Raw genomic sequence first — 12,267 nt, 5'->3', positions numbered from 1 at the left:
CATACCCTACTTCTGCAGACTCAACGAGTTCATCGAATATGTGAGGTTCTGCACAGTCATTCTTATTTGCTTTCCTCCTTGTTTTGTCTCAGAATGACTGGATTGTGTGTGGACCTTCAAGACACCTACTTCCACATGGCCATTCTACTGAGTCACAGGATATATCTTTACTTCATAGTAAGAGACTGACCAGTTGGTCCGTAACTCTGATATTCAGATCTTTGAGGTTCTACTGTACTAAAAGTGGCAATCAGACACCATGGGAACTGGAGGTAAGCTACCAGGCAGCAGCGGAGACAAAAACAAACAAATCAGCAAATACTGTACTATGCCTATATTGCATCTTAAAGTTGGCAGTCATTTACAGTAGGAGGTCGGTGAATGCTGTTTTCCCCTCTCTCTCTCCCCCCTCGCTGGGAGGGGAACAAGCTTGCAAACTCAGAGTCCGGGGAAATAAACTTCTTGAGATGCTACTGAAACCTGGCCTGGAGTGTAAGCTGCTGGACTCAGAGCCTGAGCGCCTGCCTGCACTCTGGAGCAGTGGCTCAGTTTTAAAGGACCACAGCCTGCACCGTGTGCCCACTGATACTGTGGTGTCCTAGGGTGCCTCAGTCATCACTCTTGCAGACGGGGGGGCTAGAACCAGCTGTCTGTCCCCACCCCCATTTGCTAGGCAGTCACTGCAGAGCTCTGAGGCCCTGCTCCAAGCAGTCTACCCTGAGAAGCATCCTATAATGGCTTGTTCAGAGTTACGATCAACCTCCATTCCCGAGGTGTCTGTAACTCTAAGGTTCTACTGTACATGGCTATTGAACTGGAGGATGCAGGCAGAGAAGTCCTTTCAGAAATCTTGTCACCGTGGTGTTGCAGAAACCAATTTTCCTTGGAAAGGTGCATGAAATACTGATATTACTGCCAAGTAAACTCTCTCAGGGAACTAAATGCTGAGCCTGATTCCTGAAGGTGTAACAGATACTCCAAGATGTCCTGGATGGAAGCCTCTGCTGACTGTGTCCCATGGGGCCAAGGACTATATGGAAAACCTTTTCCACTTACCAAGTAGGCCGTTGTAGTGGAAGGCTTCCTACTGTTATGTAGGATCTGTTGGACAGCCTTTAATAGTCCTTTCCTGTTGCCACACCCAAAGTTTGTAGCCAAGTGGTCTTTGTTTCATTTGAACCAGGCGGTATATTTGCCTTTATTTTTCCCCAAGCTGCATTACTATCTGGAGGAGCAACGCCTCCATATGCTAGACATTAGATGCTGTCTAGCCTTCTATCTGAACAGGACTGAATAGTTTTGTGCTTCATCTCTCCGGTTCATGTCTCATGCGGACTGCGTGAAGGGTCAAGCAGTCTTTGCGCAGACCATCTCTAGATGGATAATATCTTGTATCAAGGCTGTTTATGATAGGGTTGGCTAAGTCTCCTCAGCAGATACAGCCACATTTGACAACAGCACAGGCTATGTTGGTGGTATTCCTCACTGATATTTCTATATGGGACATTTGTAGGGCAGCCAAATGGTCATCAGTACATGCATTTATTGACCATTACACAATCACTGCTTTTTCCAGAGCTGACACTAATGTTGCAAGAATGATCTGTGATCCTTACTCAGGTAGACTCTGAGCTCCACCTCTAGATAGGGGTACTGCTTGCTAATAACCTACTTGGAATACACATCTACATCTATTTGAAGAATAAATGGTTACTTACTGTAACTGATTCCTTGAGATGTGATGCAGATATGTAGTTTGTGACCCACCCTCTATCCTGTGTGTGAAAGAACTGAGGGAGATGAGGGTGGCCCCACCTTTTATATAGCCAGGGAGTCGCTATGGGCACTGCTAGGTAAAAATTTCTGGTGCATGCACACACCTACTTGGAATATACAGCTGCATCATATCTTGAAGGACCACTATTTCTTTGCTGTCAAACTGAGAAGGCTTATGGGCTCCCACAAGGGCCAATCAGGGGACTGGTACTGTTCAATATTTTCACAATGACTTGAAGTGGAGGGGATGTTTATAAAATTTCCAGTTGACTCCAAGCTTGGAGGGGTTGCAAGCGCTGTGGAGGACAGGATTAGAATTCAAAAGAACATTGACAAATTGAAGAATTGGTCAGAAATCAACAAGATGAAATTCCATAAAGACAAGAGCAAAGTATTTTACTTAGGAAGGAAAAATCAAATGTACTACAAAATGGGAATAACAGCCTAGGAGGTAGTACTACTGAAAAAATCTAAGGCTGATATTGAACTGCAAATTAAATGAGTCAACAATGTGATATCATTGCAAAAAGGCTAATGTCATTGTGGGGTGTTTTAGCAGGGGAGGTAATTGTCCTGCTCTACTTGGCACTGGTCAGGCCTCAGCTGGAGTACTATGTTTATTTCTAGGTGCCATACTTTAGAAAAGATGGGGACGAATTCGAGAGCAACAAAAATGATAAAAGGTTTAGACAAACTTACCTATGAGGAAAGGTTAAAAAAACCTAGGCATGTTTAGTCTTGAGAAAATCATATAACCTCAGAGCACCAGGAAAGAATTATTGAAGCACTGCAGGAGAAGGTTAATAATCTTGAGGAAAGATCAAGGAGAAACAATTGGAGAACTGTGAGCCTTCCAGAGGGACTGGAAAAAGGGAGGCCCCATGTGGAGTTCCCCAAACACTTCAATCCAAACATGTGGGTTTAGATGATAAAAATCTATTAACTATAGAAAAATAGATTTTAATTGATTACAAGTAATGGGCATAAAAGTCACAATTGGTTACAAAGAAATAAAAGGTAATACATAAGTGAATTCAAAGCAAAAGCCTCTCTCACCACAATTTCCAACGGTCTAATTGGCTGACTCTGTGTCAGGGTCTTCCTCCTGTCCCATGCTGCTTCCTTTCTTCTTCAGGTAGTGTTGATGCCATTGGTAGAGAGAAAGAGAGAGATGGTTTGGGGCATCTGCTCTGTCCCCTTAGTCACTTCTTTTGCACAAGAATCATTTCCAGTTGAGGTTCAGGAAACAAAGTCTGGGTGGACAGGAATCTTAAGTTACTTCTGTCAAAATGTAATTTTTTGTTTTTTGCCCATACCTTCTCTGCTGCCGGAGTGTATCCACTTAATCAAGTGATGGTCCATTTGATCTCATTGACACCTGGCTGAGGCGTTGACTAGCTTTTTGTCTCCAGGAAACTGGTTTGTGACTGCCCAACAGGACATGTTGGAACATGTCTCAGTAATATCACACAGTGGAATGTTACAACTTTACATACAATGTTGTCACATATATTTTACCAAGGAAATAATCAGCACATCATGAGTTTTCAAATGACATCTCACAAGGCATATTTTGTACAAGTTTCATCATAATCCTCTAGAAGGGGTTGAACATAAGGTTAAACTGTCACACACTCCCACTTCCAGAACAGACTGTACTTTGTGAAATAATAGGGTCTCATGAGATGGATCCTGGAAGAAGGATGGGGAAAAGGGAAGAAAATGATTTAGAGAAATCTCTCCATTACTGTGGTTTGCACCCACGTGTCTGACACAATGCTCTTTGTGCACAGTTTCCCACAATTCTTGATTTCTAGGCTTGATGTCTTGATGCTCTCCTCTTTCTGCAGCTCATGGAGGTGGATTTGAATTTTGGAATTGCAGAATCTGGCCACACCCCCTCAGCTCCTGCTTGCTTTTAGTTTCTCTGTCTCTGTAGCAGTGTGCGGTCAGTGGGTTTTACAGCTCCTGCCTTCATATCTGCCTGAGCGGATTTTTTTCTGGTCAAAATTTGAGTAGTCGTGAACAGTGATCTCCCTTCCAGCTCTATCTTCCTCGTGGCCAGTTTTTTACAGGGGTGTTAGAACTTCCTTGAGCCTAGCTGTAGTGTCTCTCGGCTGACTCCTCTGCATCTTCCAGGTATGGCAGAGTAGCTTAAAAAGCACTGAATAAAATCCAAACAGAACTCTAGCTATGTGATGGTCATCCTAGACTTGACAGATGATGAGTTGCACCCAGCTTGCACCTTGGGGCTATGATTCAGACAGTTATCACTAGAGCAGCTGCAAATCTGACATGTGGAAAATGGAGTCTATGGGTGGAACAATGAGCGGTTCCAAGGACACTTACATTAATGATTTAGAACAGTGGTTCTCAAACTTTAGCAAGCCAAGGACCCCTATTTTGATTTAAAATTTTTCATGGATCCTCAAGTCCCCTGCAGGGCCAGTGCAACCATTTAGGCGACCTAGGCGGTCGCCTAGGGCACTAGGATTTGGGGGGTGCCATTTTCTTTGGCAGCAACCGTGGCGGCTAGATCTTCAGCCGCCCCAGTCGCTGCCAGCATTTAGGCGGAGGGAGCTGGGGCAGGGGAGGGCCGCCTGCAGCAAGTAAGGAGGGGGGGGGCGATATGCAGGGGAACTCCCTGCCCCGCTTCCTCCCCGAGCACGCCATGGCTGCTTCACTTCTCTCGCCTCCCAGGCTTGTGGCACAAATCAGCTTAGTCACCGTTAGCCTGGGAGCCGGGAGAAGTGAAGCAGTGACGGCATGCTTGTGCGTAGAGCAGGGGTGAGCTGGGGCAGGGAGGGTGCCTCAGGGCGAAGGGGGAGAGCTGCCATGGGGATGGCACTTCAGGGTGGGGGCACGGGGGGGAGGCGCAAGGTGGAAGTTTCGCCTAGGGCGCGAAACATCCTTGCATCAGCCCTGCTTAGCCCCAGGTCCTCCTCCCACCTCTCCAAGGCCCTATCCCAGTGGCACAGCCAGCATGGAATATTTGGGTGGGTCCTGACTTTTAGTGGGCAGGCAATTATGGGGGGCTGGAGGCCCCGCTTCCCTGCAGCCGGTCTTGCAGGGGGCAATGGATGCACCATTTGGCCAAGGGCTCCCTGTGGACCTGGGCATGCATCCAGCTGCAGGAGGAAATGTTACTCTCCACTGCTGGGAGGGAAGAGGAGGAGGAGTTGATCAGCAGGGCTGGCAGCCTCAGACATGACTCACAGACCCCCTGGAGTACCATCATGGATCCAAGTTTGAGAAACGCTGATTTAGAAGAAAATATAAAATGATCCCTGATAGAAGTTTGCAGATTGCACACAAACTGAGGGAGTGGTAAATAATGAAGAGGACAGGTCACTGCTAAAAGCAATCTAAGAGTGAGATTAATTAACCATTGGAACAATTTACCAAAGATCATGGTGGATTCTCCATCATTGATAATTTTTAAATTAAGGTTGGATTTTTCCCTAAAATGAATGCTCTAGGAATTATTTTGGGAAAGTAAATGGCCTGTGGTAGATAAGAGGTCAGACTTCTGGCCTTGGAATCTGAAATCCACCTCAGGGCAGAGGCCATTTAAATGGATTGTGTTCTCTATATTAAGAACTACTATTTGTAGGCAGCTAGGCAGGTAGCCTTAACAGCCCTTTCAGCCAGGGATAGGAATCTTTTGTGTATTTACTCTCTTTCTAAAATATGCATAATAGTCACACATACTTGTACTAACACTCCCTTCACAAGTCAGCAGCTAGATTGGAGGCCTCTTTGGGAGCACTCAAGTCTAGATTGTTACTACTTGTTAGGTCTATAGAATTAGTGATCTGTTTAAGTTATTTAATAAGGGAGAAAAAGATTACTTACCAGCAAATGGAAAATGTGAGTATATTATCCCTACGTCTATCCTCTTCTGTTTCTTTGAAGCCTCTGACTAATCTGGACAGGCATTTAGGGAATGATAGAGTGGGGCCATGCCTCTTGATAAATTTGGCATTTATCTGTTCATGAATTGAAGTGTGTGGCCTTCTTTTAGTGTTAAAAGGTAGTGCTTTTAATGGGTTCCTAGATTTGCATGGATCTATTGAAACAATATATTTGGGGAGTCACCAGGAACTGGAGTATCTATTTTTAACAGGCTGTAGGGTTTGCTCTGCAGGATAGTTTTCCCCTGGCCACTCCATGCAGCCGGCATTTGTTCTGCCTTAGCAACCCTCAGCCCCTCCTCTGGAGCTGGGATCTAAACTCTGGATCTCCTACCTGGAGCACCAGCCCTTACATATTGGTGCCCCGACTTCTGTAGCTATTCTAGGTCAACAATCTGAAAAGGCAAATGCTCAAACCCGCATCGATATTCTTCTAAAGGAGCTAAATATTTTCAGAGCTGGCCCCTTGACAATCAACCCCGGAGCCCTTACTCACGGACCAAACCCTGTGCCCTTCAAAAAGTGTTTTCCTTGCAGGCAGGGGATGGCTTGGAAACCTGCTTTGTTACGCCAGCCCTTCCACTCAACCGGCCTCAACTGCCACTCCAGGGCAGGGGGCGCACAGAGCCAACGTTGGCACGGAGCCGAGCGCCTTCCCCACTCCGGTGAGGGCTGAGAGGAGACCGACACTTTGTACCCTACAGCGTCCAACTGCTCAGGAACCAGCCCGCCAGTAGCAGGTGGGCGGCAAGAGGCAACTGCCCAGTCCCTGCCGCCGGGCGCTGAGCCCCGCGCTAGGGACGGAGAGGAGCGGCTGTGGCAGGCAGGGCGCGCTGCTGAACGCTGGAGGGGGCTCTCGGCCGCCTGCTCCTCCAGCCGGCGGCTCCCTCTGGCCACTTCCCCCTCCGGGAGGGGTAGCGGCAGCAGCGAGCGGTGTCCAGTTCCCGCTTCCCCCGGTACGCAGGAGGCAGCAGGGCTCCGGTCCCTCCCTCTCCCCCGCGCCCAGCCCAGCCGCCGCCGCCGCCGCCGCCCTCTCAGTGCCGAGCCAGCCAGGCGGACATGGCGCCCCTGATTCAGCTGCCCCCCTGCTGCCCTGCCCCCGCCGCCTCCCCGCGGAGCCTTTAATGGCTCGGACCTCCGGTAGCCGAGCCCGACTTCTCCTGCGCCAGCCAGAGGGAGCCTAGCGAGCGGGAGCCGAGCAGCCCCAGCGCTGCGCACGGTGAGAGCCGCCCGGGGAACAATGGGCTGCTGGGGGTGGGGGGCGACTGCACCGAGCGGCCCCGGCGGGTGTGAGGACCGAGCGCAGCGGGGTGGGTGGAAAGAGCCGCCTCGCCCCCGCCCCCAGCCGGTGCCTGCAGCGGGGCGCTGGCCGCGGGGGAGAGACGCAGCCCCTGCGATCCGCGGGGGGCCCCGCCGGCGCGCAGTTGCTTGGCGCCGGACTGCGGCCGGAGCAGAAGTTGGTGCCTTTTGATTGCTCCCCGTTGCGCGGGAAGTTGCTGGTGGGAGGAGGGGACGGCTGCCCGGGGCTGTGCGTGGGTGCGAGCCCCCGTGGTTGCAGCCCCGGGATGAGGAGGCCTTTGGGGACCCCGCCCCCTCCCCCTTGTTCCGGAGCGGGCGCGAAGCTGCTGCCAGCCTGGCGGGATGTGCTCGGGGGTCGGGCTGAGCGGGGGGGCGCTGCCTGGGGGTCATACAGACGGGGGCAGAGCCACTCTCGCGTAGACAATTGACCAGGAGAGGGGTGCGTTCAGAGCCTTGCTCCGGGAGCAGCGTTACCCGGGTAGGGAGGTTCCCTCGGGGAACAAGGCGCTTTGGTGTCTTTATTGAAAGGCCTTCCCACCCCCTTCCCAGATCCTCGGTGTGATCGGCGTCACATCTGCACATCCAGCCCGAGTGGCACAATTCATGGCCATGCCTGGGGCTGGAAGCGTGTGTGTGTTAAAGCAGGCTTGCTATTCACCCAGTATCTAGTGTAGTGCTTTAACCCTCTGGGTCCCCGCTCCCGTATGTCTTCTTGAGCAAACAGATAACAGGAGTGCGGATAAATCTCATATACTGTAAAAGGCAAAATGGTCACCTGCAGATAGCAATACAATGTGTGGTGACTTCAGCGGCCTCCTTTACCACTAGTTCTGGAATAATTTGTAGCCAGAACTTCCTCCAGTTTCAAAATTTAGAGATGAAGTTTATTTTTCTGCACTGGTTCTGAACGACGTTAATAGTGCGTTAACTGTCCAAGGAACGCTTAAGTAAAAGGAGCTCATTTCCATGAGCAGCATTTAGTTTCTGCTGTTAGTGAAAAATTGGGGTTCTTCAAACTGTAATTTGTGGGTAACAGGGTTTCATCTTTATGATTGTTGTTTAAAAACAGCAACAAAAACTCCTAGGAGCAATGTAGTACTTGGCTGTTTTATTGCTGAACTAAAATAAATGGAATGTTTAGTGTTTTTCAATTATAGTCTCTTTACAAACCTGCCTTCAAGTAGATTAGTCCCTGGGGGGATGAAAAGATAACTGTTTAAGGAAAGGTATCACTCAGCTGTTATAGTATTATTTTTATCTCCTAGATATGCAGAGTTTTTCTCCTTGTATTCCTTCCAATTTATTTTTACAGGAGGCAGTTGATACTGGAATTAATCCAACCACAATAAAATTCTTAGAGTACATTTAAAAAAAAAAAATCCTCAAAAATCTGTTTTAATAAATCTGCTGTCTGTTCTAATGAAGCTTTCTTCAATATTTCAGTATCCAGCTGAGGTGTGGAGGATACTTTGTTTTATAATTGGTCAGATTATAGAAGATCTGCTCAGCTGTGGTTCTATATTGGCCATATGCCAGAATCTTGAAGTCCTCCCCAGATTGAACTAAGGTGAAGCAGGTTAGTACTTTGTGCTGACCAAGGTAGAACATTGCATATTGGAGTTTGTGGTTTCTGTGGATTGAACCTCATTTCAAGATGTGGGTATCTGGGGACCTGGTTGTTAGGTGACCTCACTTTATTCTGCCCCCTTACCAGGGGTGAAAGTAACTTTAAAGGACTTGCCGGTACTCTAGAGTCCTGCAAAGGGGGAGGGGCCTCAACCGGAAGAGGCATGGCCTCTATCAGAAGAGGTGGGGCCTTTAAATCCCAGGGCTTTTAAATCAGGATTTAAAGGGCTTGGGGATTCAGCTGAAGTTAGGAGCCCTGGGGTTTGGGCAGGGATGAAAGTAATTTACATTTCTTACCCATATGGTCCAATCGCAAGCAACCCACCTCTCCTACGTACTTCATGGATTCCTCAATTGCATGATGTAGATAGAGAAAATAAAGCTACTATTACTACTACCAGTACTGTCTGTAATAAAACTTTACTATTGGAATAAGCCTGAAAAAGTGAAAACTCACTGTCACATTTTTCTCCATGTCTTCCCTCCTCCTCCAGCCAGGCTGCGGGCACTAGGGTCCATGCTTTCTCCCTCCCTGGCACTGAGCAGCAACTGTAGGGGCTTCCCTCTAGCTTGCAGCAGGGAGACTGGCTGAGGGAGGGAGAAGCCTGCCTCCTGCATAAGAACAGTTTAAACTCAGCTGTTCCCTGCGCTGTTCAGTAACCTTTCAAAGAGGATCTGCAAGCAGTTTGGACATCACAACCATGATCCTCTGCTGGGGAGGGAATGGGATAGATTTGAACTTGGAAATGGTTCCTGACTTTGTGTTTTTTGTGTATAGTAAATCCCCTCATCCCGGGGGCAGAAAAGACCTGCCCCTGCCATGGTCACACACACCCTCCCCACCCCAACAACAACTGGGAGTGAAATTAACAAGGATACCAGAAACGGCTTCTAACCCTGGGGGCTGAACTGCGCAGGGAACAACAGAGTTTAAACTGTTCTTATGCAGGCAGCAGCAGCAGATATCTCAGCCAGTGTCCCTACTGCAAGCTAGAGCCTAGAGGAGAACCCCTGCAGGGGGGATGAGGGAGGAATGCAGAGCCTTGTCTGCAACCTGGCTGGAGGAGAGGGAGGGAGGAAGCGAGAAACCAGTGTGACGGTGACTTTTCCCCTTCCACCTGCTTTTATTAGCTCTAGATTTAAGTGATGGAGCCAAATGCTTGTATTTGTTGTGTGTATTAGTATATTGGAGACAAGATCCCCTCATCAAGGGGGCAGACAAGGACTGCCCTTGCCATGGTCAAACACACCCTCCCCACTCCCCACAGCTACTGTGAGTGAAATTAACAAGGATGCCAGAAACCACTTATAACCCCGAGGACTGAACCACTCAGGGAACAGCTGAGTTTAAACTATTCTTATGCAGGGGGCAGGCTTCTCCCTCCCTCAGCCAGTCTCCTTTTCTTACTAGTCCTCTGTACCTGCCCATACCTGCTTACTTTCACCTCTGCCACTTACCAAGTAGCAATGTCTTCTCTTGTTCTGAACAAGATATAGTTGACCTATTTTTGTCTTGTGTTTGTGAATTAAATTCTCAATTATTTCTTTACTGCAGGATCAGATAGTAGAACTGCATGATGGGATGTGGAAAATAGCCTTTTTTAAAAAGGTTCTGTTGATAAGTAGCAAAAGGTTCAGTGGAAGTTATTAAAGAACATGTTAAAAGTACATGATTGATGTCCTAGGAGAAACAGACTGTATCTGAAAGTTTCAGCACTCTGTCCAAATATTTTTTTAGCTCCTGTCTTTCACACTTAAGTTTAATTCTTTTGATAGAAGTAAGAGATTTTTATTATCTAGTATTTTTACAAGTAACACCGAGTATTATTATAATGGAAAGATAGTGACCCACATAAACAACAAGAGTTTGTGACTTCAAAATCACAAAAATTGGTTGGGGAATGAGGAGTAGTACTAGAAACTAATTATTTTTGAATGACTTAATTTCAAGTTGAAAATGTCCCTTTTGAAATTGAGATAAAGGTTACACAATGAATAACATAAATTTTTAAAACAAGCTTATGACAGTTTAAATGTTCAAAGAATAGTGTACCAATTAGAGACGACGATGAACAAGATTTTTTCTTTAATGGAATAGTAGGTTTACAAAGATATTAATAAGATGGTTTTAGTGTACCATTGTAAAATTTCCCCCCAACCCTGATGTTAGGGCAGATTCATTTTACTTTACAAATAAAATCATGCTTTCATTTTAGAAATCAAGACAGTTAGCAATTCTATATTATCTTGGGCCTGGCATTACCCAAACACAAATTTTAAGGTCAGAAATAAATCCTGATAATATGGTAGATTTAGTTCACTGAAAGGGCAAGGTTTATAGTTTTCAGGGGTTGTGGGTGTTTACCAGATATTGACATTTAAAGTTTGTGAATAGACTATTGAATTAAGGTTGAGCCGAAGGAGAAGTTCACTTTGCTGGTGGTGAAGAAGCCACTGAGAGACTAATGACCGGTGTTTATAAAGGTAACCACGCTCAGTCAGCTTTATATTTGTGCAAAATGTCATCAAGTTTGGCCCACAGAAATGTAGATGGATTTGTCAGTTAGGTCAGCCTCTTCATCTAATGTGCATGGGGCACGGGTCTGCTGCATATGGGAATTTTGACCTTTGCTGTAATAATAATTGCTGATTAAAGGGATAGGTGCTGGAACAACTTTTATAGTGGGGTTTCTGAAAGCAATTGAACAAAACTGTAAGCCCGATGTATAATGGAAACCACTTCAAACCATGGGGTGCTGGTGCACCCCTAATTCCAGCACCTATGATTAAAGGTTATGAAAATGAAAACATGATATGCTTGTTTAGGGAATTTAGGAAGTAGAGTTTGAAACTAAGCATTCTCTGAAACCAGAAATGAAAAGTGTTTTAGTTTTTTAGACTGAAAAATGGGCTTTGGGAAGAGAAAAACATCTGTCTTGTGTAATAGCTAACTACAGTGTGGTCCTAGATAAAGTTAAAGGGCCTGATTTTTCAGAGGTGCCGTCTCTGCTTTTATTGACTTCATTTGGAGTTGTGGTTGCTCAACTTGTGAAAACGAGTGTCTGTGAATCCTATAAAATAAAATCAGTGTTGTCTATAGATAACTATGATATATAGAATGGAATGAACCAAACAAGACCCTTGAGTTTTGAAATCTAAAACAAATGTATATTTTGGATAGATTTTTGGACAGTTTGTATTTTCTGATTTATTATATCACTGGTCTTGAGGAATAGTTGCGAGTGAAATGATTTAGTATAACTATAAAGGAATGAGTATAAACTTTAATGAGTTCATTCTCATTTTTCATTCATATATTCTGTTGACTTTGCTTTGAGGCCAGAATAAATGTGTGCAGATTGTGGGGCACTGAAATTACCATAATGAAAGTACTAAGAGCAGAGGATATGCCCATGTTTCTAATGTCTTGTTTTTATTTTTTAAATTGCCCTTTCAGGCTCGTGCTCTCACTGGCTGGTAGACTTTAAGGTCAGAAGGGACCATTATGATCATCTAGTCTGACCTCCTGCACAATTCAGGCCACAGAATCTCACCCATCCACTTCTATAACAAACCCCTAACCTACGTCTGAGTTATTGAAGTCCTCAAATCGTGGTTTAAGGACTTCAAAGTGCAGAGAATCCTCTAGCAA

The 12,267-nt window shown here is 46.3% G+C and overlaps 1 protein-coding gene across 3 annotated transcripts in view; it reads left to right on the top strand.

Annotated features, from left to right (window-relative positions):
- The first annotated feature begins 6,715 nt into the window (after positions 1 to 6,715).
- The window catches only part of FARP1 (FERM, ARH/RhoGEF and pleckstrin domain protein 1), a 390,990-nt gene continuing 385,438 nt past the window's right edge, over positions 6,716 to 12,267 (top strand). For all 3 annotated transcript variants that reach the window (XM_032771474.2, XM_032771475.2, XM_032771473.2), the window contains exon 1: positions 6,716 to 6,909. The gene's annotated coding sequence lies outside the window, so the exon portion shown is untranslated. The remainder of the gene's footprint in view (positions 6,910 to 12,267) is intronic.

This window comes from Chelonoidis abingdonii, chromosome 1 (genome assembly GCF_003597395.2).
Source record: "Chelonoidis abingdonii isolate Lonesome George chromosome 1, CheloAbing_2.0, whole genome shotgun sequence".
Taxonomy (NCBI): domain Eukaryota; kingdom Metazoa; phylum Chordata; order Testudines; family Testudinidae; genus Chelonoidis; species Chelonoidis abingdonii.
Note: the sequence above shows the minus strand (reverse complement) of the source record. Positions and strands in the feature narration are given on the sequence as shown.